The sequence below is a fragment of the Coturnix japonica genome, chromosome 33, assembly GCF_054131305.1.
Source record: "Coturnix japonica strain WE chromosome 33, WE-NBRP24, whole genome shotgun sequence".
Lineage (NCBI taxonomy): Eukaryota > Metazoa > Chordata > Aves > Galliformes > Phasianidae > Coturnix > Coturnix japonica.
In genome coordinates this window covers 2,551,483-2,574,522 of record NC_140695.1, presented here as the reverse complement: position 1 = coordinate 2,574,522, position 23,040 = coordinate 2,551,483, and the positions used below count along the sequence as shown (strand labels likewise).

At 48.0% G+C, this 23,040-nt stretch overlaps 1 long non-coding RNA gene and 1 pseudogene across 1 annotated transcript; both read right to left on the bottom strand.

Annotated features, from left to right (window-relative positions):
- Positions 1-7,919: 7,919 nt before the first annotated feature.
- LOC146755362 (uncharacterized) lies at positions 7,920-11,498 on the bottom strand. The gene is made up of 3 exons (XR_014938122.1): positions 11,444-11,498; positions 10,939-11,030; positions 7,920-8,170 (listed from the first exon to the last, which is right to left on the bottom strand). It is a non-coding gene; the product is annotated as an uncharacterized LOC146755362 (long non-coding RNA).
- A 175-nt stretch (positions 11,499-11,673) lies between these two features.
- Positions 11,674-19,405, bottom strand: LOC146755361 (C-Jun-amino-terminal kinase-interacting protein 3-like; annotated as a pseudogene).
- Between the last annotated feature and the right edge of the window lie 3,635 nt (positions 19,406-23,040).

Genomic DNA, 23,040 nt, shown 5'->3' with positions numbered 1-23,040 from the left:
TCACCTGTGTACTACATTAGCCCCTTTAATGTGTTAGAGGTGACATTTTTGTCCTTTCCAAGCTGCCCCAGAAGTAAAATCTACAAAGCCCATGAGAACAAGAGCGTTCATTGCTTGGTTGAGGCTGGCACTGTGGGCAAGCAATAATAAAATACAGAACTGGACTCAGCTGTGAGTCTTTTTATTCAAATGCTACACTAGAGGATGTTGCACGTTGTTTTATAGTCTCAACCTGTTAGGAAACAGCTGGTGAACGTTAGCACAGGAATTTCCTCTGTATTACACAGAAAAGGTTCTGGTTCTGATGCTAACCTCAGAAACCTGTATTCATAAACATGCTCCAGCTCCCATACCTATGCTGACATTCCTCATCTCCTGCGTGACCTGGACTTCCATGTTCCGGCTGTTCCGCTTTTCTCGTGTCCTCTTGTTGCTCTTGGTTGTGCCATTGTATTCACTGATGGGTTGGATGCTCTCATTCAGGGGTGTGACAGCAGCAGAGGGCACAGATGATGTGGGAGTGTTGGACTTGGTTCCAGTGGTGCTCAGTGTGGTAGCTGCTGAGGACTGCCCAGATTCAGACATTTCATCCTGGGGACATTATGGCAATTCCAGGGTAGGGAAAGAATAAAAAGGGAAAAGCAGAGCTATATATTTCAGTTAATCTCCGGTTTGTTGGTATATGGCTGCCTTAAAGCATTAAGCAAAATGAGCCTTGCTCACTGCACTGACTAAATGCCCAGCGTTCACTGGAGACACGTGGCACTGCAACCAGAATGCAGCAGTGAGTTCCCATGCTGAACTCAGAAAGCAAATCCTACCTGTGAAAAGATTGACATCCTTCTTCTCTTACTATGAAGAGTTATCTTCACAAGCCACATCATTATGCGACCTCTTCATCATGCACCTCAAGGAAGAAGGTCTTTTCATAAGTGAAAAGCACCTCCAATTGCCACTGACTACAGCAGAAGCTGAAGGGCTTTGGCACTCGCAGTAAGCCAGGACAGCATTTCCCAAGACTGGAAGGTAACACGGACATTGCTTGGGAAAGATGTGAGCTCTTAGAGGATCCAGAAGCTGCCATTACAGTAAGCCACTGACATAACAAGAATGAGAATCCCCTGCGTTGAGAGAACAGCAGCGTATTTCTTACACCAAGCTGCAGAAGCAAAGCAGATAACAAACTGATGGTCCGATTTTGCTAGTGGGGGAAGCCCTATGTCCCCGCATGATGTTACACAGAAGCTTGCCAAGCATGGGTCTGGCTCGACAGCACAGAAGAAACAGGTGTGGTCTCCCCAAATTGATAAGGCAAGACCCAGAAACTCAAAAATAAGAAGCTGACAAATTAACGAAGGCAACAGACTTCCATTGTGAAATGTGCATGAGTGAGTCTCAGCTTTACAGACATTACAGCCCCATTTCTTGTATTAACACCTCTTGAAAAACATGGGAGACTTGTAAGGCTTTGTGAGGATTTTACACTGCAGCCCTTGTTTGTCAATTAAAGCAGCGCTGCTTCAAAGTCAGCCAATTAATGTCTTGACCGATGCAGTAATCATCCCCAGTACCAAATGAGATCTCTCCTTTCTTCACGGCAGCCCACTCTAATTGCTGCCAGCAGGGAGATGGCAAAATGAATTTGGAGAGTTCTATGTGCTGATGACTTGCAATTGGGTGCAGTGACGCTCAGCAGCCGCACACCCAGACTCAGCTATAATTGTTACTGCTTGCCTCTCCCCTCCTGTGCAACTGCTGCAGAGGCTCAGACTGCTCAGCAGCTGCTTCAGGCCTCCCATCCTCGGAGCTGTGATGCTGGTTCACTAATTTCTAAGTCTTGCTCTACTGTTCTAACATTAACTGCACAACATAACAAAGCAATTCAAAATGGGATGAGAGAAATACTGAAATATATTAACCCTTTGCAGCCTTTTTTTTTTTTTTTTTTTAATCTGGAATCTTATTAACACCTTCCCTTAATTAGACCGGCCACTATGCTTATCTTAAAACACCCTGCAGTGCATTGCATGGCACAAGTCAAAAGGTTCTATATTACATCTGTGCATTTATATAGAAAGGTTTATTTTTAATATTTGACCATTCAGAAAAATTGATGTCTTGTTTGGTTTCTGCACATTCAGTCCAAGCAGCCCCCACGCTCCCACATGGAAGTTCCAATGGCTTCCCTGCACATTTGCTGATTTTACAAGCAAAACTGAGATGGAAACACTTCACTGTGGCTACATGTGGAAACCACACTTCTCACCTCCACTCCAGATTCCTGTTTTGTGAGTTACTTTTCTAATAGTTTAGTTCATTTTTTGGGAACGTGATCCAATAAACCTTTTAACACTTCAGCTGCAATTTACCTGCTGTGCTTTCTGTCATACAGAGGGACAACAAAGAGTTCCAAGCATAAAGTGCAATCATAAAACCTCTTCCCCCACCCAAAAAACCACTTCTGTTGGATGAACAGATTCAGAGCTCCTTCTTGTACCCACAACCTTTAAGCATAACTGAAGTCTGTGAGAATTTCAGCCCTGCAAAAGGGATGTGCAGATGTCAATTCTTGGACTTGGGATCTAGATGTCATTTAGAAGTTCTACAGCATCTATAGAGTGATACTTGTATTGAGAATACAAGCTTCCTGCTTGTTGACATTATCCTTCTCTCACCCAGAACACATCAGGGAGTTATTACAAATGTAATTACACTCTATGATTATACAATTGTAGTTTGTAGTCATCTAGAGAGTGTCCTTTATTAAGACTACCAACCTGCCCTGGAGAAATTCCTCTCAAATGTTAACACTACCAAGGCACTTTTCTTCGCAGTCCAGAACATCTATTAAACTTTGCTGGTATCTTCCTTCTACTGTCCTTCTGATTGTTCCACTATTACTGTTCCAGATATTTTACCGACTGTACAGCTCTCCTCTGCAGTCCAGGAGGCACACTGCATTGCCCAGAGCTCACCCAAAGAAAACTCCACAGCCACCACTTACCTACAGCCATACCTGTCAACCTCCTAAACATCAAATGTGCAGTAGTGACCTCCAAAATGCATTGCAAAGGCTCAACATTCATAGCAGTCATATGTCACCATGAGTAGTCACACTTGTATGGTTATAACACTGAAAGCATAGTACATAAAAACAAAAACGTTAAGGACTTTCATCTCCAAATCATTATGTAAAATAAATGTGCAACTGAATATAAAAAGAAAATAACAAAGGACAGCAACTTAAACAGAAAATAGTCATAATAAGTACACAAGTACAATTAAAACATAACTAATGTATGACCCCGTAAGAAGGAAAACTAGCCAGAAAAGCCAAGATACACATATTAGGAAAATAAAGTCAGTTACGTGTCTGCAGTCGATGTCAGTGAAATATCAGAGCAGATGAAGAAAAAGCAAGAAGTGCACGAGCACCACTGCTGAGATTTCAGCCATGCAGAAGAGCTGAAAAACAGCATTTTTAGTCAGAGTGCACACAAGTAGCTCGCAGGAGGAAAATTTTCCATTCCAAACTGCAAATCCAGAGTCAGATAATCAGTCCTTTTAATTATTCATATGTTTCTTCAACAGCCTTAGGAAATCCTCCCTAACACCCCAGCTATCCAAGTCTTCCATAGCCCGAGCTCTATCTGCACACTATCAGCTGACCTCCTTATTGTGTTTCCCACTTCTGAATTTTCCTAGCAAGCATCAACACAAGCCCCAGACCCACCCATCAAATACATGTAGAGCAGCACGGTACTATTTCTGCATGTTTTCTTTTTACCAGAAATGGACTTTTTGCCTGACATCACCAATAATAAATGACAAAGTCATCAAGTCAGTAACTCTCCATTACTTGAGCTTGGAAACCAAAGCTTACAATCTATGTGGATTCCCGCTGTATTCTCCTGCAATGCAGATCCTGAATTACTGCTGAGTTCCCCTCAGCTCTCACTGAAAACCTCTCAGAAGCCCCGCAATGATATCTCTGAAAGAATGATGCCTTCAGTAGTCTGGAAGGTGGATCTCACCTCAACTTTGTTCCAGCTCCTCTAAAGGCTTACACCTGCCACACATGCCTGACCAACAGAGAGCTCAAGAGCACACCCATACCACAGTGTGCAGTGCTGTTCAGAGATCCAAAGGAATAAATTTTTTCCAGAAGTACAAATACGCTCTCTGTACATTTTGGCTGCCGTGTGATTGTGTGCAGCAATGTGCTGGCACACGTCAGACTATCTGAAGCTACACCTTCACATCCACATCCCACTGCACCGTGGTTTTGCTATTCCCTAACTGCAGTAAAGCTCTCCAGAAATTAGTGTAGGATCTGATTAGTGCCTTTTAAGACACCTTTAAAGCAGACCAGAAGCTCTGCAGGGAGGACACACTGCAAGCCATGCTGGGTGGATGCATCACTGGCTGTCAGGGCTGACACCAGGCACCTGGGAAACATCGTTTAAGAATCTGGTAGGATTCTGAGTAAAGACTGAGAAGTTTGCAGGCACAGAATGTGGGAAAGATGGCTCATCATGAGCGGCCTCAGCTGTTAATAAATGCACAGATCTGTCAACTAAGAGCACAATCTCTGGGTCTTTGAACTCAGACCAGTCTCCAAATGGCACAGCACCTGAAGCAAAAGGCACAACGATCCAGCTGCTCTGGTGTGGCTGCCATGCTGTGAGGCTTTTGGCAAGCCCCAGTGCAGAAGGCAGTGCACTGAATGTGACAGGCGTACTGGATATACACAGCACAAGACTAGAGCTGCAGACCAGATGTGTGAGGAAGTGAAGAGCTTTAAAAGCACAGTGCAGGACTTGGGCAGTCAGATGTTTAGTACCCCTTTTAGCTGAAAATAGGAAGGCCAGAAGAGTGGTAAGACAAAAAGAACAACTGCTGAAGAGCAAGAGTAACTCTACTTCTAGCCCCATCTGAGGAGCAAAAGCTTTGCTCTTAGAGAGGGAAAGAGAGGAGGCAGGTTCCATCATTTCCTCTCACAAATAAGCTAAAAAAGGTAAGGATTTTATCTTCACTATATTTCTAACTGTCCTCACATATACTCTTTTCAACTTAGGGCCAGCCAAGAGATTAACACTGAGACAAGGGGGTAACAAGCATGAGGAGCCTTATAAATCCATCCCACACTGTACACCAGATCTGCGATGGGACATCCTCCCACCTCATCACAGCCACCACAAGAGTAAACTCACAGCAGGAAGAGGCTGCAAAGGGTTATGGACACAGGTTAACCTCCACCTTAATGAAAACATGGATGCTATTGACAGTGGCAGAGTGGGAAACCCTTGCTCTGTGATGGTCTGTAAAACCTTGTAGCTGGAGTTGGACTGCAGCTGCCCGAGGCCACTCAGGTGCCAGTGGTCCAGTGTTGGGACGATCTTGGCCCCTATCTGCCCACGTACCATGCCATCCGCGAGGGGGAAGACATTCAGAGAGTTAGGATGCTCCTTCCTGCTAAACAGAGAAACAGAGAGAGAGGGAAAGCCAATCTGTTAGCTGTTTACGAGCTTCATACACAAAAGAAACAGCACACTAGCTCATGCAAAATGTTAGTCATTAGAAACTGAACCGCACTCCTTGCCCCAGCTTAGCAGTTGTGTGGATTCCCAAACCCACAGCTCCATGGTGCTGTTTGTTCAGACCCAGAGTGTCTACAGGTAGAGCCAACCATCTGCCTAGAAAGTCAAAGGGGGTCAAGTGACCAGGACAGGCACAACTGACATCAGCACCCCCATGCAGTGTTTGAAGGAAAAGCAAAAGTGCAAAGAAACCGAGCAAATTCAAACCAATGTGTCCTTTGAGAAATGGGTGCACCGTGGGAAAACGCCACAGCAGACAATCCCACAACAAAATGGGCATCATTGAACGAAGAAAGAGGCTGAAGTGAGTCACCTACACGCCACTTCTGCACATTCCACCCCAAACCTGGTTTGCACCAACAGCAGAAATCAGTGGGTTTTGGATCACTTCTAATACTAAGCAAGAGAAGTAATACTTGCATTCTGTGATTCCTCCTCCATATCCAACTACAGTCTTCTCAAAATTCAGAATTTATACAAACTTATAAATAAATGCATCACTCATAAAGCCAGATGTCTGTATTACTTTTTCTTTATCACTCTCCTTTCTGGCAAGTGCAGGTGACTAGCAAGCTGTGGATTTGATTCTCAATATGGAAGCTGGCACAGATTTGGGGACCAAGTTCCAGTGGGAGAAAATGTAGAGCAAGCAGTGGAGGTGGAAACTCAAAAAAGAAAGTAGCTTGTCAGCATGAACACTCCAGAAACAGGGCAGCAGTCAACACCTCCTTGCAAGACACCGATCTGCTTCCCTGCTCCATCAGGCTCCATGCCAGCCCAGTACAGCACTGCTCCTGGACACAGCAATCATTTCACCAAGACTCAGCTCAGCTACCACCATCACACAGTGGGACCGGCAGCCTCCAGCAGTCCCTTCAACCCAACCTGTTCTGTGATCCTGTGATCTGTGACCACGGGTGAAAAACAACTGCAGCTGCATCTGAGGCTGCCCCAGGACTGACTCAAACACACTGACATGGCAGGGGCAGAAAAGAGTTCATTTACAAAGTGAAAGCAAAATGTCTAACGGAAGAGACCAATGCTCAGCCTTTCCATTCTGAGTACTGTCCAGCTGACACGGCGCACTGCACCGCTGTGCCAGCATGGCTCCTGCTTGGAATGGCTGCTTTCTGTGCCCCATCAAGGAAAAACTGCAGGAAAGATAACTTCAGTTTAACAGTCCTGATGTTGGTGTTACCAGTCCCCAGAGTAGTTCAGAATATCCTCAGGGTTGCTATAAATTTTCAGTGCTGACTACAGCCCTTTGGAGTGACTTTCATACACCCACGTCCTTCTGGTCCAGGGGGACTCTGAGCACTTGTTTAGTTCCACCTCATGTTGTGAGGAAAACAGCAAAAGCCTCTATAAGGGCTTGCAGTAGCCAAAACCTGGATCAGAATGCTCCTCCTGTAAGACCTTAAAGCTTAGAAAATGTAACAGAACTACTAGGTTTGCCATCATTGCAAGGTGGCAACAGCCCTCTTTGTAGGCTGAGGGTGCGGAACTCACTGCCTCAGCCAAAGTCAGATGTGCATTCTGACAGTTACTGGTGACATGCATTTCCTGCCCTGCTTAGAAAAGAGGTGTATTTTGTGCTTGTCACTGTTTGATCTAAAAATCCACCTGCGTCCGTGACAGGGGGCCGTGGGCCCCGGAGGGGCCCTAGGCCGAAAGGAAAAAGTTAATTAGGAAAAGAAAACAGCGGCAACGATCTAAGGAGGCGCACTTATTTACTAAATGCTATATCGAAATACCGGATAACACAATATAATACAATATAATTGAAAATTGAAAATTGAGCTAACAAATCAAGCAAAATAGGAGAGAGAATGAGTCCCGTAACCGAGAGGCCTACTGTGAATCTAGGCGAACGGCTGAAGGCTCCCACACACTCCCCTGAACGCCAGAACTCGAAAGACGTCAGTCTGTTCTGCGACCGAGTTAATATAGAGTCCAGGTCCCGTGACCCATCGTGTTGTTCTCTGGGAGATGTAGTCTTCTTCTGTAAGTTGCAGATTCAGTAAAATTATTCATGCTTTATATGATGTTATGATGTGGAATACTGATAGCAAAATTACAAAATTATTAAACCATGACAGTGCTCATATAGGAAGTGCTCAAGAAACGTGTAGATGCGGTAGGCAGGGCATGGTTTAGAAGGGAAATATTGGTGGTAGGTGGACACTTGGATCATTGGGGATCTTTTCCAACCTTGGTGATTTGATGATTCTAATTTAAAGGAGAAAAGACAACTTTTTAAAGTAATCTGGAAGGTGAAGTTAAAATATCCAATCACACAGGGATGATCCCGGTTTGGAATCCAGCCTCTGCCCCTTCTGCTTTGGGTGCATGAGCTCCTTCCTGATGTAGCAGCTTGCTGGCTCCCTCTGCACCAGCCAAGGGAAGTGTGCCATGTGAGTGAATCTAATGCAGATGTCAGTACACAAAGAGGGCAAATAGGCCAGCACAGAACCTTTCAGCATCACACCACGACCACCCAACAGCAACCTCCAGAACTATGATTAACAAATAGCAGTAGGATTTACCTTTTCCTCCATGACTGGCGATGACTGCAGCGACAAACGTAACAGCCAAAACAGAGCAGCAATTGCACAAAAAGCAAGACAAAAAAAAAAAACAACAAAAAAACACAACAACAACTATTAGAGAATGAAGACCATGCAAACATGCAGCCCTATCAGAGACAGCGAATGCATGCACTTTTATTCATACTACTTGGAGGTGTGCACTGTACCCATTCCCCTCCTCAGATGGCAGCAGACACACACACCCCCCAGCAGTTCTTGCACCATCTTCTCTCAAGTGACAAGGAAGCACCCTTGGTGCATTTACAGCCTTATGCAAATATGTATTTACACAGTCTACCATATAAAACACACCCAAGCACATCCACAGGTGAAGGTAACCAAATGCACTCACAAACATGTAGGAAGACATTGAGAGATTACACCCATATCCCCCCCAAAACACATCAGTGTACCAACTCACAAGTGCTGGTGTTCACCCACACGCAGCTGTGCAGACACAGGACCACACAACCCTCAAAGGCACAAACATACACAAATACAGCACACATGAACAGCCCAAAGTTTGAAATGAAGGAAAACGACCCACTTCCCAGCTGCTGTTCCTACAGATTCAGATGGAGGCCTGGCAAGGGCTGTGACAGACACAGAGAGCTGCTCTTTCTTCCCATTCTTCCAGGAACTAGCAACACGTTACATGGAATAGCATCCCTCCAACATAGAGACAATCCTCAGTGCAAGGTTTGTCCTTCATACCAGAGAACGGGGTGTGGGGGGGCAACCAGCCTAACACACTCCAACCATTACAGCTGTGATCAGGATTGGTTTGGGGCAGAGGAAAACAGAAACAACCTATTGAAGGAGCTGTCAGGAACACACACTCTCACAATCCTAACAACCTACTGGTTCTTTTCACCCCATATCTTCTCTTTCCATACCCATCATGCCTGCCTCCATTCACCTACAGAGGCCACCATCCAGCTTCTGCTCTTCTTTCCTTGTATAGATTTCTATATTTTTCCACTGGTCTGCTAGAAAAGCATTACCTTCAGATGGGAAAGGGTTACACTGTATTCTGTAATCAGTTTTATTTTTCTAAGCCACTCTCTGACATGACACCAATTTACTGCTCTGCAGACAACACAGCACTGAGAACTTACTATATGGAAAGAACTCAGCCAGATCAGAATCTTCCTATTCCAGTTCCTTTTAGATCCGCTACAGATTTGTGCTGTCCTTCAGAGTTTGTGCAGGAGAAAGCTTAGATAAGTCTCTCTGCCTCTGGAGTTTAGGGTATAACTGCTTCAAACTGCTATATTGCTGCCCCTGAAACACTGCTGGATATTCTCCATGGCAGGAGAGCTGAGCTGCTCTCTGCAGAACAAAAGAAACAGGACCACACACTGACGCTTGGCTTCCTGCAATGCTGCACCCTGCCAGCTCAGCAATTCCCAGCTCCCCCTGTTCCCAGCTGAGACATGGAGATGGCAACAAGACAGAAACGCACACATCAGCACAGCTGTTCTTCCTACAAACATTCATACCTTTCAGGTAGGTGGGAGAGGTGAGTTGGACTGAACAAAGACCTAATCCACCCTGTTTCTCCTTCACCATGGGTGTGCCTAAGAGCTTGTACAGAGACATCTGACAGCAGAGGCACACAGCCCAGCAGAAGTCTCAAACATGGATGTTCTGCAGTTACAGAGCCCATTTTCCTTCAGCATCCTCCCTTCCTTCTAACACAATGTTATGTTACCAACAGCTGTGAACAAAACTCCCGTTCCCCCCAGCAGCCCTGTGTGCACACCAGTAAGGCACCAGTACAGAACCAGAGGCTGACCCCCAAACCTTCCCCTCACAGCACGATGCTCGGGCAGGAGGCCAAGCACTGGCTGGGGAAGGAACATCACGTCTGCAAGGAATCGGGGAGCAGTTTGTGTCTCTCTTGCTCTCTCCTCTGCTGTTTTACAATACACAACCAAAACCTTGATGATCTGAATTCCTTCCCAGGCACTCCAACCCAGCAAAAGGAAGCCACAGCTTCCAGAGAGCTTATATTGTTTATTTCAAGACCTGACACTTCCTTCCACTTTCTTTATCCCAAACCTAATGGACACACTAGTATTTAAATGTTACGGATCTAAACAGAAGGTACTAAAATAACCTTATGTTTAGAAAATAGGAAGAATATTTCTTCTTTTCTTCATTTGAAATTATCTTTTTATATGTGGTTTTAATATAGTGGTTTTATATACTGCACTTCATTTCCTGCTACTGCCATTCCTTTAAACAGAGGCTGGCTCTGATCACTTTGGGGAAAAAAACAAAGCACTTTCATGGGCATAAGTAGATCTATTGAGTGACTGACTCAGATAAATCTTCCCTTAAGAAACTGGGGAAGAAGTTACATAAAGGCTAATGCGTTTAACTACTCCAGTTTCGCTGGCTATCACACATGCACACAGACACACACAAATGAACACTCTCTTCCATCCCCATCCATTTTATGGATCAGTCTTTTACATGATACCTGAGAACACAAACGTTGCTTTCCAGAAGACGTCCATCTGCAGCAGCACAATGAAGTCTAAGCTTTGTAACAGAACACAAAAAATCTTCTCTGTCAAACCTTAGAGAACTTATCCACAACTCACCCTCAACCCATTACAAAAAGCTTCAGGTACAATCCATGCCCACAGGGAAAGATCCTTTGGTTTCTTTCTCTTGCAAATATGCACTCAATTGATAAGTTCCTGGATGGCAAACATTATATGGAGAGGTTATGGCCCTACCTTCTCCCAGGTACACTGCCCTCAGTTTGATTATTTCCCACAACCTGCTGCATCTTGGATCGTTCGATGTGTTCCACATAGGTCTGGATCATCTGAGAAGAGGAAAAAATACGTGAGGCAAACAGAATAAAACAAAAGACTCCATTGGACTCCATGATCATTATGGGTCCCTTCCAACTTGGGATATTCTGTGATTTCTGTTTTTTGAATATTGTTTTCCAGCATTTACTTCCAATTACTTAAAATTTCTTTTAAAAAGTGCTATCTGCTGTTCAGACAGAACCTCCCGTGTTCCGGTTTGCACCCTCTGATTCTTGTTCTGGCACTGGGCACCACTGAAAAGAGCATGGCTTCATCCTCCTTGCACCCTCCCTTCAGATAATGTTGATGCTCTCAAGTTTCTGAAGCTCTAGTCACTGTCAGGATGAAAAACCCAATTCTCTGATGTGGTTTTATGGGTAAGCTAAGAGTTTGTTTATTTGGAAGGAATCAGGCAACAGCTTACCTCTGTGTGACGCTGATGTAAAGCATTATACTCTTTCCTCATTTCTGATTCACGCTCCTCCAGTCGTGAAACTGCCAAGAAAAGATTCCACCCATCAGCTAACATACAGATCTAGACATGGTCCATGCAAGAGAAGCAATGAAACCTGCACTACACTAGTGTGGATATGTCGCACCCTGTAGATTGCTCTGATTTTTATACCAAAGAAAGGGACAGCCACAGATTTCAGGCTTTCCACAAACTACATTAAAACAAACAAGAAAAAACAGCACATGAAGAATATCTGCAAGTATATGCTCATGGAAAGCAAACTACATAATCGTATCTGGTGCACAACTTTGCTTACTCTGATCTGCATAGTTTTTGGTCTTCAGCTCCAACTGTCGAGTCTGAAATTCAAGGTGTTCCACTTGGATTTGTAGCTCTTTCTTCTCCTGTTCCAGTGCATCTTCAAACTCTATGAACTTCTGTACAGGGAAAAACCAGAGAAGGAAGCAAGGATGAGGAACAGACCTAAATGTATTTGACTTTTCCTCTTATCTCCTCCTATACTATGTGTGCGTATATATACATATATATATGTACACACACAAAAAAAGCAAGAGATAAGAATTTCTATGTGCTTTAAGTTAAAACAGCATTTACTCAAGCTAGAAATACTTATCTTCTAAAATAAAGTAAAAGATGTACTTTGTGTATCATTAAGATATAATCTGCTGGCCAATGCAAGTTATGTAAACCAACACGGTTCCATCATCTTCAACAACACCTTTATCATGCTAGGCTGAATTTGGATTCCTGTTAGTTTTATGTCAGAAAAGCCAAATTCTGTGTCTACGGTCACGCATTTAGAAGTGCCTACGTCAGAAATCTCCTTCAGACATCAAAAAGTTCCCACTATTAATGATGTTGCATCTAAATTTTGCAGGAAACATACAAGCCTTGTGGAAAACCAACCCACAACCGTCACACCTCACAGTCTCCTTTGCAATCCACTTCCCACATCTCAGACCAGAGGTTTTTTCAGGCACACATCAGAGAAGGGGTAGAGAGTTACATGGTAAAAACCAGAGAACTTTGACAGGTGATTCTATAAGGATGGCACATTCAGCTCCAGAGCTGCTAAGAAAAACTTGAGTCTTACTTTTTCAGTTCTGTAAGTTGAGTTATGCCTCAATTGGTGCAGAATGGAAGCAGTGAGTGATGAGACCTCACAGCAAGAAAATCCCGGCCAGTCTTCTCTGGGCATCAGTAAAAAAGAAAAAGTTCTAACCAAGACAGCCACACTGAGCAACAGGCCTAAAGAAGCCATTTCACTTGGTTTGGACTGGTTGGAGCTATGCTAAGAAAAGCAGTATTTCCCTCTGCCCCCTCTCAGGGTTTGCTGGAAGCACTCCATGCTAATGCTCTGTTGACAAACTTCCAATTACAGCCCAGCGCTAAATCCCTCTCCCTTCTCACTTGCTTGGCTTTCACTCTTGTGCAGCTCTCCTGGCACAAGGTGCCCATCTCTTCCCAGCTCCCCACCCAGGCGTGTGCCACCCAGCCAGGCAGGAATTGTGCTTGGAGTAGCAATAAACTTTAACTGACTCTAAGGAAAACATTCACAGAACTCTCAACAGTAAAACAGGAAGCAAAAGAAAGCAGGAGACCAATTTTATTCCCACTATGTAGGTCAACTTTAATAGGATTCCTGGATTTGCTACCGTTGCTTTGGTTTAGTTTAGTGAAACCGATTGGAAGATTAAACATTCCACACTAAGGCTCTTCTTAGTCCTGTCTGTCTTGCAGCCTCAAAGTACTCAAACAAACTGCTAACTAGCAATGAGCCGACCACGTGGAGAGGAAACAGAGACAGCAGCATTAAAAATTAATGCCACTCTAAGTGTTCTCAGGGAAGAAGAGCATCTCAGGTGAGTGCACTGCAGCAATATCCTGCTCCATCTCCTACGGAGATCGAACACCAGCTCTGGGCACAGGGACCCAACGGCTCCTCACTCTGTCTGGCTCCAAAACGCTTCTTGGCTGTTCCTCCATCAGAATCTCCCAGCCAGTGTCTCCCCCTGCATCAGAAAGTCAAGACAAGCAAATAAAGTGGGTGCCGTGGGAGTGGCCACCCAGCAAGCATGGGGACATGGAGGCACTGTTCTCTAAGGAACTGAGAGAGACCTGAAATCCAGCTGCCCTGGTCCTTATGGGTGACTTCAACATTGCAGATGTTAACTGACAGTAACACACAGCTATCTATTTTCCACACATATGTTTACAAACTGCACCAGAACAGAAGGAAGGGATGCCATGGAGCCTGGACAGGCTCAAGAAGTGAGGTCTCAGGAACGGGTAATTCAAATGATGTTGAAGGGAAAATCTTCCTTTCTTTTCTACCCCACTACAATGAAATCAATGGGTGAACTGGAAGAACAAAGAGCCCACTCCCACTTGTCCTGGGAGAGCAAAGCCGAGCACAGCATTACTATTTTTTCCAATCCCTTCATACTTGCTTTCAAAGGATAATTTTCCAGCAGTTATAGGAGCCAGATATATTTTAAACAGTTAGTAATGATGGAACATGACGCTGCTGTACACATACAAATTAGTCTTGCTGGAGCCTCTCCCTGGATTTCAAGCAGGATTGCTGGTCTCTAACATCTCAGGATAAGGTTACAACCAGCACCATGGTTCACACGCTCATCGTTAAATGGAAAACAACGAGCACAAAATCATCTTAAGTGAAAGAACGAGTATTCCTCTGCAAAGCAGCGGTACATTGGAGATGGCTGAGCTTCCTGCATTACTGGCTTTCAGAGGAAGAAAATGACTAAAAATAGTAGCATGCGGTCAGAAACCATCATATCATATTAACAATAAATCAGGCAGAGTGAGCTAGATGTGCATATATGCAGAAATCTTATTATAAGGTCTTAATCTGGGCTGGCTGGCAGCACGTATTACATGCTGACGGGAACAGCAGCAGCTCAGCCGTCACCTTACCTTGCGGCTGGGCAGAGAGCAGCGCTGGGATGTACTGCCCAGGAGAACAGGGAGGATGCACAGCTGGATGCACAGCTGGATACACAGCTGGACACACAGCTGGATGCACAGCTGGATGCACAGCTGGATGCACAGCTGGACGCACAGCTGACTGTGAGGAGGGGGCTGTCTGCAGGGCAGGAAGGACTCACACCGCATTCCACTCCCCACCTGCAGGAAGGCTGTCAGCCAGGGAGCCAATGCAGGCTGTGCAGCCTCCAACTCACAATTTGGGGCAGTAATTAACTGGCAATTCGGGAAGTTACGTTGACAGTATTCTGTCTTAGGAGGCCAAGACAAAGAAATAGGGCAGAACCCACTGGTGGCAGGACGCAGTACTGCCTGGTGGGCAGATGCTTTGAGCTACACCCCACGCTCAAATCTTTGCTATCCTCCCCAAAGAGAAACACTCCTCTGAAGGAACACCTCCACCTGCACAGGAGCACACAGCCTCAGTGAAATAACATCCCCTTGACAACTGCAGCCCTTAAGGGCTTTTGCTTCTCTCGCTAATTTCAAGGATTCACAAGCACATCTTTTATGTGTTAGCTACTTTATAGTTGTAGATTGGTCTTCAAATGCTTCTGTGAAATCAAATGCTGTTATTTTGGCATATATCAATAAAACCATCTCCTGGATCCCTATTCCAAGGGATCTGAGCCTTTTTTAGAAGAATGAGATGCTCTGCCCTTTAAATGCTCTCCATGAAGCAGGCCTGGTGCTATGGCAGAGCCAGGGCAGGCAGATGGGCTCTTCCCAGCCCTGACACAGCTCTGCCCCCGCACACCATGGATCACTGTAGAGGAGCACAAAGGGAGCACGGGCAGCTAACAGAGCTCTTCAAGGCAGCCTTGTGGTAAGTGGGGCTGACAGGGCAGGAGGTGCTACTCAAGTGCAGCAGATGAGACCGGACTGGGAGATGCCACTCATGAAGAGAATCAAAACATCACACAGGAGGAACGAAGCGATGCTGATGGTCAGAGAGGAGCTGGGACTGGGCAAGGGCATGCAAACATCGTGACTGCAATGAGAAGACTTGAGAGAAGGGAGCTGAGCACAAAGCAAAGATGAGCCCCAGGTCAGCTGCAACACAGTGTGAGGAGACAGACAGACGTGCTGCCATCTCCAGCCAACAGGATGTCACACAGGTGAACACGCAGGGTGATCACACCAGATAAATCCTACCATTGTCATTTTGAACAGTGCAACACTCCAATTCATGCTAAAGCCTTCCAGGAAAGCCACCTGCTATTGCAGCCCCACATGCCCAGGGATCAAACCAGGCACAGCCAAGTGTCACCCAAACCAGCTGCACACAGATCCCTCCATGGGGCACTCCAACCTGACCCTCCTCCAGCAGGCAGCGAGCAGAGCTCGGCTCGTGCCACCAACACAGTGCAGACCAAAGGCAGGACTGGTTTCTATTAATACTTCAAAGGCACAGATATCTCATGGAGGCAGAAGTTACTTGGAGTAAAAGTCAATGCTGGCACAAGAACAAACCAGTAAAAACAGGCTGCAAGTTAAAAAAAAAAAGAAAGTGGAATTCAGGAGGAGGTCACTTTTAGAAGAGCAGACGCAAGAGGTTTAAGTAATGGCTTTAAGACAAAGCCTGATACATTTATGAAGCAGCTTCTGTAATGCAACTGCCTGCAGTGCTGAGGAATGCGCTGCTGAGTCAGCAGGTCCCTCCCAGTTCTGTGCTCCTACAAGTGGGTGCCATCCTAACACCCGCTACAGAGCAGGAAGAAAATTCCTATGCAAGGTCCTATGCATAAGATGCAGATGTCACTAAATAGTGGGAGCTGCTGGCTCCCTGGGGTGTAGGGAGGCCTTGCAGTGAGAGCTTGACGAGTTAGTGGGATGTGCATTAGGCTCCACATGAGGATTAACAAGGGAAGTGCTGTACTCTGCACTGGGACAGGGCAGCCCCAGCTCTGTGCAATGACAGGAGCGGCACAACAGAGGTGCTATAAAGGAAGGGAAGAAGATCGCTCACCTGGAGCAGAAGATCTTGGATTCACATGGGAAAGCTGCACCAAGGGGGGATCTCCAGAAAGAGACCCTTGCCAGCAGCAGTCAGCCCTTAAATGGGCTCTAGGAGAGGTGCAGCCATTACCCTGCGCTCACACAATGCAAAGCAGGTGGAAGAACACGGCAATACTGAAAAGCTGACGCTGTTCCACAGCTTCAGTGGTTTGGAGGTCAAGGAAAAGAAATGTGACATTCTGAGCCCTGCAATCACAGACTGACTGCACTGCTTCATTTCAAGGGACTTCTGACTTCAGTGCTCTTGTCCGGGTGCTTCTGCTGCCCTATTTTAGAGCAAGTGGAAAATATTGAGTCACTCTGCAGTCAAAGTGTCCAGAAAAGCTTCGCTTTTGGCTGAGAGTATTTTGAAAGATACTGAATGCAACCATCCTGGGGAAATGAGTGGCAGAACATGGAGACAGAAACCTCTGCTTCAGAGGAAGGGAAATGAAGGCTGTGCAAGCTGCCCCAATGGAGCAGGACATGGCTGGGTGCATGCTTATGTAAAACAAGATCTGGTGGTTCTGCAGTAGCGGAAACAGGAGGATACGACACAACTTTTATGCCAGAGAATAACATCCACTGCTGGTTTCAGTTCACTTAACATCAATAAACTAACGATGTAATCAGACGCCCATGACATGGTATTGCAATACAGGAACAAATTACTTTGTGATCACCGACTCCCAGCTCCCCAGCATTGCTGCAGCTGTTGAAATGATCATTGATACACGCAAAGAACTCAACAGCAAGGGACTGAACATCGCTCCTGGAGGTGGAACCCCCACTGAAGGTGGGGCTGGAAGCTGCAGACCCAGGACAGGCAAAGCACACAGCGCCGAGTGCTGCTCAGGGACGGAGATGGGCTTCCCCTGCTACAGAAGTGCAAGGCGTGCTCTGGTGGGGGGTGCATTTCTCTGCTTACAATGAGCTGATGAACAGCAGAATTCTCTGTAGCATAAGAGATTTTCACTTCCATAACACGTAATCCACTGCACAGGAAGAGGCACACAGGAAACTGCTGCAAATAATGGTGTGCTTTGGTCACACACAAAGGGAATGACAGCTGTATCTCACACACGTGAGCTGATAGCAGAGGCTACACAGGGGGCAAAACCCATTTGTTCTCATAGAAGCACATTATCTATTCCTTTCTGCTAACAAGGCCCTATGCAGATACTTTTTTGCCCATTCAGCTCAGATGCGCCTGAGGATGACAGAGTGCTTTTACATCTGCCAACAGCACCGTGCTGTGGGTCCGAGCGTCCCTGCAGGACGTAAATGTTGTCACCACATCTGCTTCCAGGAGCAGGCACAGCAGGAAGCAGCACCCCCTGTACCTGGTAAACTGAGAGCAGAAAGATACGAGTCCAAAGATGCAGGATCCATCCATGGGGCTGTTCCACCCCACGCCCCGAGCCACACTCCTCCCCAGCAGCAGCACATTTCCAAGTATTTAATTCTCAGAAGCTACAAAATACCGGCTTGTGGAATGAAGTCCCACACTTGGAATTGCTTTTCAATCCCTCCCTGCCTTCATATGAATTTGAAAAGATCAGCTGTAAGTTTTATTAACACATACTTAAAACTTAAGGCTACAACCCAAATTGCCCAGCATTAGTACAGGACGATAAATGTCCTGGGCTCACGTCCTCGCCATCCAGCACCCAGAGCACCTCCATTGAAATACTGCACGGCGCTTTACTCTGGAGTCATGAAGGAATTTCATTTACCACATCTAAGCAAATCAAAACCTGACTCTGAGCAAGACTCCTGGGACGGAAAAAACCCTCTACTCTCCCAGTGTTAAAACACAGCCAATACAGACGCATACATTCCTTTCCCAGCAGCTTTGCAAAGACACGCTGATGACACGGCAGCATTACACTTCTAGCGGTACCAATGTGTCCGGCACGTCGCAGACCGGCCCTGCTGGAGGCCAGAGCCGCCCGGCTGCGCCTATGGCCAGAAAGATGCCGGTGGTGTCGGCGGACTCGAGCGCTCAGTGTGGAGCAGCGCGCTCAGCTCGGCTCCTTTGTCCCCGCCTGAGGCGCTGTGCCCCGATGCCGCCCGCTCCCAGCACCTGCCGCAGCCCCGGGGATCCGGGACCCGCAGCGCCCGGGGAAAGGCCGCTGAGATCAGACAGGGAACCATCTCCAGGGCAGGGGAAGTACAGGGAAGACATCAACCATCTGAGGGCCGCGTTGAAACCCGAAACCGGCAGGAATCCTCCAGTCATCCCCGTGCAGCCGGTGTTCGAGCTCGGGGCAGCGCAGCAACGCGGAGCCATTCCCAGCTATTCCCAGCCATTCCCAGCTATTCCCAGCCATTCCCAGCCATTCCCCTTCCCCTCCGCACGGGCTGCGCGGAGCGGATGGAGCGGGGCCGGGAGTGCGGCCTGCGATGCGGGTACCGCCGCAGCACATCACATCACATCGTATCAAATGGTATCATATCACATCATCACATCATCACATCGCATCGCATCATATCATCGCATCACATCGCATCGCATCCCCGGCCCTTGGCGCCGCGCACAAGATGGATGCCGGGCCCCGTTGGCGCTGGGCTGCTCTCACTCACCTCCTCGGCCTGTTTGCGCAGCACCTTCTCCCACTCGTACTGTGTGAGCAGCTGCTCGTTGTCCTCCTGCAGCAGCTCCAGCTCCACCTCATGCTCCTGGTTATCGGTCAGCACCGAGTCCAGGTTCTCCAGCACCGTCACCACCAGCGGCATCAGCTCCTTCACCACCTCCTCGTTGTAGCAGTGGATGAGCCGCTCGAACTCGCGGTAGATGCTGTTGGCCAGGCCCTACAACCGCTCCGACATCACCGACCCCGAGCAATAGTCGTCGCCCGGGTACCCCCCCACGCCGCCATCATCCAGCTGGATCTCCAGCATCGTGCCGGCCCCACAGCGATGCGCTGCGCCCCGCATCGATCCGCTCCATTCCGTTCCGATCCGCTCCGTTCCAATCTGCTGCTGCCGAGACCCGCCGCGCTCCGCCCAACAACGGGACCCAATGAGCCGCGCGGCGCCGCCCCGACACCGAGACGCGGCGCTGAGCGGACAAAGCTGCGGCCGGGCGGGGCGGGGCGGAGCTGCGGCATCCCCGTGTGCGCCGCGCGGGCCGCGCTGCCGCCGTGTGCGTGTATGGAGCCGTCAAGGGGCGGGGGGGGGGGAGTCACAGAACGACCGGGGCCGGAACGAGCCGAGCTGGAGAGCGGCAGTGGAACACCGGGAACACACAACATAACACAACACAACAACACAACACAACAACACAACACAGCCCGACCCCCGGTCCCGCACGCACCACCCGATCCCGGCGGCGGGGAGCCGAGTCCCGTGAGCTCCGGCAGCGCGGGCCGATATAGGAGCGATATTTCTGGATGGGAGGAGTCAGGAGCTATAAGCTCATTTTGCAGCTCAATTAGTGATGCCCCAAATGCCGTCAGACCTGAACGTCTCTGCCCAGAGCCTGTGAAAACCAGGGCACTCCTGTGCGCCTGCATGTAACAGTAGTTTCAATGTAGGTAATGATCCTTCAAGGTGAAGTGCCTGCGGGTTCTGCAGCAAAAAGGTTTGATGGCCCCATTGAGGCGGGGATGGATCCAGAGAGAAAAACAGGGAAAACTGGCTGCCTGCCGTCCCCTTGGTCACCCCCATAGGACCCCACTGAGCTCCAGGCCCTTCTCAGCTCCATTGCTCCTCTCTGGACACTCTCCAGGGTCTCAGAGTCCCTAATGCTCCGAAAAAACAATAAAGGAAGTTGTCCAAGGAGAGGTGAAAAGAACCTCATCGCTTATTCACTGCAGGGAAACATCTTCAGTTTGGGGGGTAAACGGAAGAGAAACGGCTGCATAAAATGACAGCTTACAGACAGGAGGAGGCTGTCAGGTGTCACGGTGTTATTAAAGGCCACAAGAGCACGAAGGGAAGGAGTGCAAGAGTGGGATTAGGGCAGGGGAGCTCCTGAGGGCTGCCAGCAGATCTGCAGCCTGCGTTCGATCTGTGTGAAACCCACATGGCACAGTTTGACTTCAGCACATTGGCACATCCTGAGCACAATGGAGTTATTGGTGCGAGGGCAGTGCCTGTGGGGTCCCAGCTATTCCGTGCTGTGTAACAGCAGCAGAAAACAGCTGCAGAGAAACCTCAGAGTGCTCTCTGAGATCTCAGCTGCAGCTTATCTTGGGCTGTGGAGTCTGAGCACAGGGACAGCAGAAATCCATCTCCTGTCCTGCACTGAGCTGGGCCCAGCAGGGCAGACAAACCAGGGCCTGATCTTTGGGAAGGCTCCTGATGTGGATGTGAGTTAGAGCTCAAAGATGAGTGTGATTCCACAATCATTATTGTCATCCTACAGACTCCACGTTACACAAAGCGGAAGGCACTTAAACCTGCCCTAAAAGCATCATTGCAGTGGGAATATCACATCTCACCCGTGATTCACGGCCTTAAGCCCTGCAAACACTCCATTCTATGTGATGTCATTATACCTAGCTATATTGCTAGCATGCTGTAGATTCGGTGCACGACGACTTTAAAAAGACACATTTAAGGCTTGTCTCACAGAAAGGAAGAAGTGACCATGAAATATTATTATTTCATCTGAGATGTACTTAGTTATGGAATGGAGCACTGATGAATCACGAGGCAGCTCTGCTCCGAGCATCGTGCAGAGGAGCTCATGGGCTTCTCTGGGACTGCAAACCTCCCTCTGAGGAATCTTAACTGCAAGAAACCTGGCCTGAAGGTTTGGTCCCCATTCCCAGTGTTGTGACAAGAGTCACCTCAGTTCTGTTACTTTACTTCAGATAACCCCACTGGGTGACCCTTGTGTTGGTCTCTTACAATTGGATCTAGGAGGTACTGGCTGCCTGTGTTTATGATGAAAGAGCAGCAGTGATGTGGGTCTGTGTGAGGTCACAGTCATTGCTGGGTTGGGAGGGTTTGGCCCCCAGCTGTCAAGCAGAGCTGGTGCTCTGGTGAGCGTGCTGCACACAGACACTGAGCTGTGAGCATTCCCTGTTGGAGATCATCCTTTGGGAGCCCATTGCAGGCACCGCTGCGGCGTGTGTGTGAGCTGGGCACAGCCTGGACTGAGCAGGCCAATAAGGTGAGCTGGGTTTGGTGCTGGGCGGCTGCTGGAAGGAGTCTGAGCAGAACAGCTGGGCTGGGGAGGAGCTCCCAGCTCAATGGAGGCCCTTCCGAGTGGCTGTTTCCAGGGGAAATTGATTCCTTGTGAGATTCTGTCACACGTTTTGGTGAGGATGATGAACTGCCATTACTGCCCTGTGTGATGCTGCAGTGCAATGGAAAGCACAGCAGTGATAACGGGGTATCAAAGTCCTGGGCTGCAGCAGGTGAGGATAAGCCCGAGTGCAGCAGCTGTGGGCACAGAAAGGAAGGAAAAAACTGCTGACCATTGGAAGGGCTCAGGCAGGCAGTGATCTCCAGTCAGACACCCTCACCTGCACTGCCAACCCTTCAGTGATGTCTGGGAGGGGTTTGCATGTGCCTGAGCTGCCCTGGGTTGGCCCTGCCATCCCACCAGGTGCTCAATCTCTGCTTCAAGCCATGACTGAGCATCGCTGCTACAGCCCTGCAGAACTGCTGCTGGTCCCCAGCCTTTGTTTTAGACATTAGAAGGGAAGGAGAGCACAGACTTCATGGAGTGCAACTTGTGCTTTATTGACCCCCGGATCCAGCACATTTTTAACAGAACCCCCTGAAGTCCTGGTGAGATCCAGGTGCTGAGCTGGGCCGTGGGCTGTGCAGTGACATCACAAGCACAGTGAGCTCACAAGCGCTGCCTGGGGCCGCGGCTGCCACCAGTGAGTGCCAGAGCCGTGAGTGCTGTGCAGAGTGTGGACACGCTGTGTCAGCCCTCGTCCCGGCTGGCAGTGACGGTGGTGGTGGCTGCTGGTGCTACCTGCTCTCACTGACGGTGTTGCCCAGCCATTGCACTGGTGTGTTAGCTGGAAGGGAGGAGAACTGCAGCTGTGCCCGGGTAAGCCAGAACTGGAGGTTTCTCAAATGTGTGAGTGGTAGCACTGCATCCACTGTAGCTGCAGCAAGGGTAGATGATGGAGTCCTTCTCATGGCAGGGACACAAAATGTGTGCTGCAAGGTATATAACTGCTGGTGGGATGGAGAACAGCACTTGCTGGGGAAGTCATGGCACTTAGACACACATTGGTTCCAGAGCTGGCACAGTTCTTGCAACCAGCTGCTTCCAAGGCACTGCCCTCCTCGAGAGCCCAAACTGCATCAAAAGAAAGCTGGGAAAATGCTTATTCCTCATGATTCTTCCCTTGTAGGCACTTCCTGTAGGGTTCCGGTCCAAGAGGACTCTTTGGGGATCCAAGCAGTTCGAGCACAACCGTCTCTTTGCAAGAGCAGGGAATTCCTCTGGAGATAACCCAGACGGGCTCTAAGAATTTCACCATGTCTCAGCAAGGAGGCGACTGCTACTTCTACTTCTACTCCACCTGCACTAAGGTACGGTTGACTTTCTTCTGCCTGGGTTT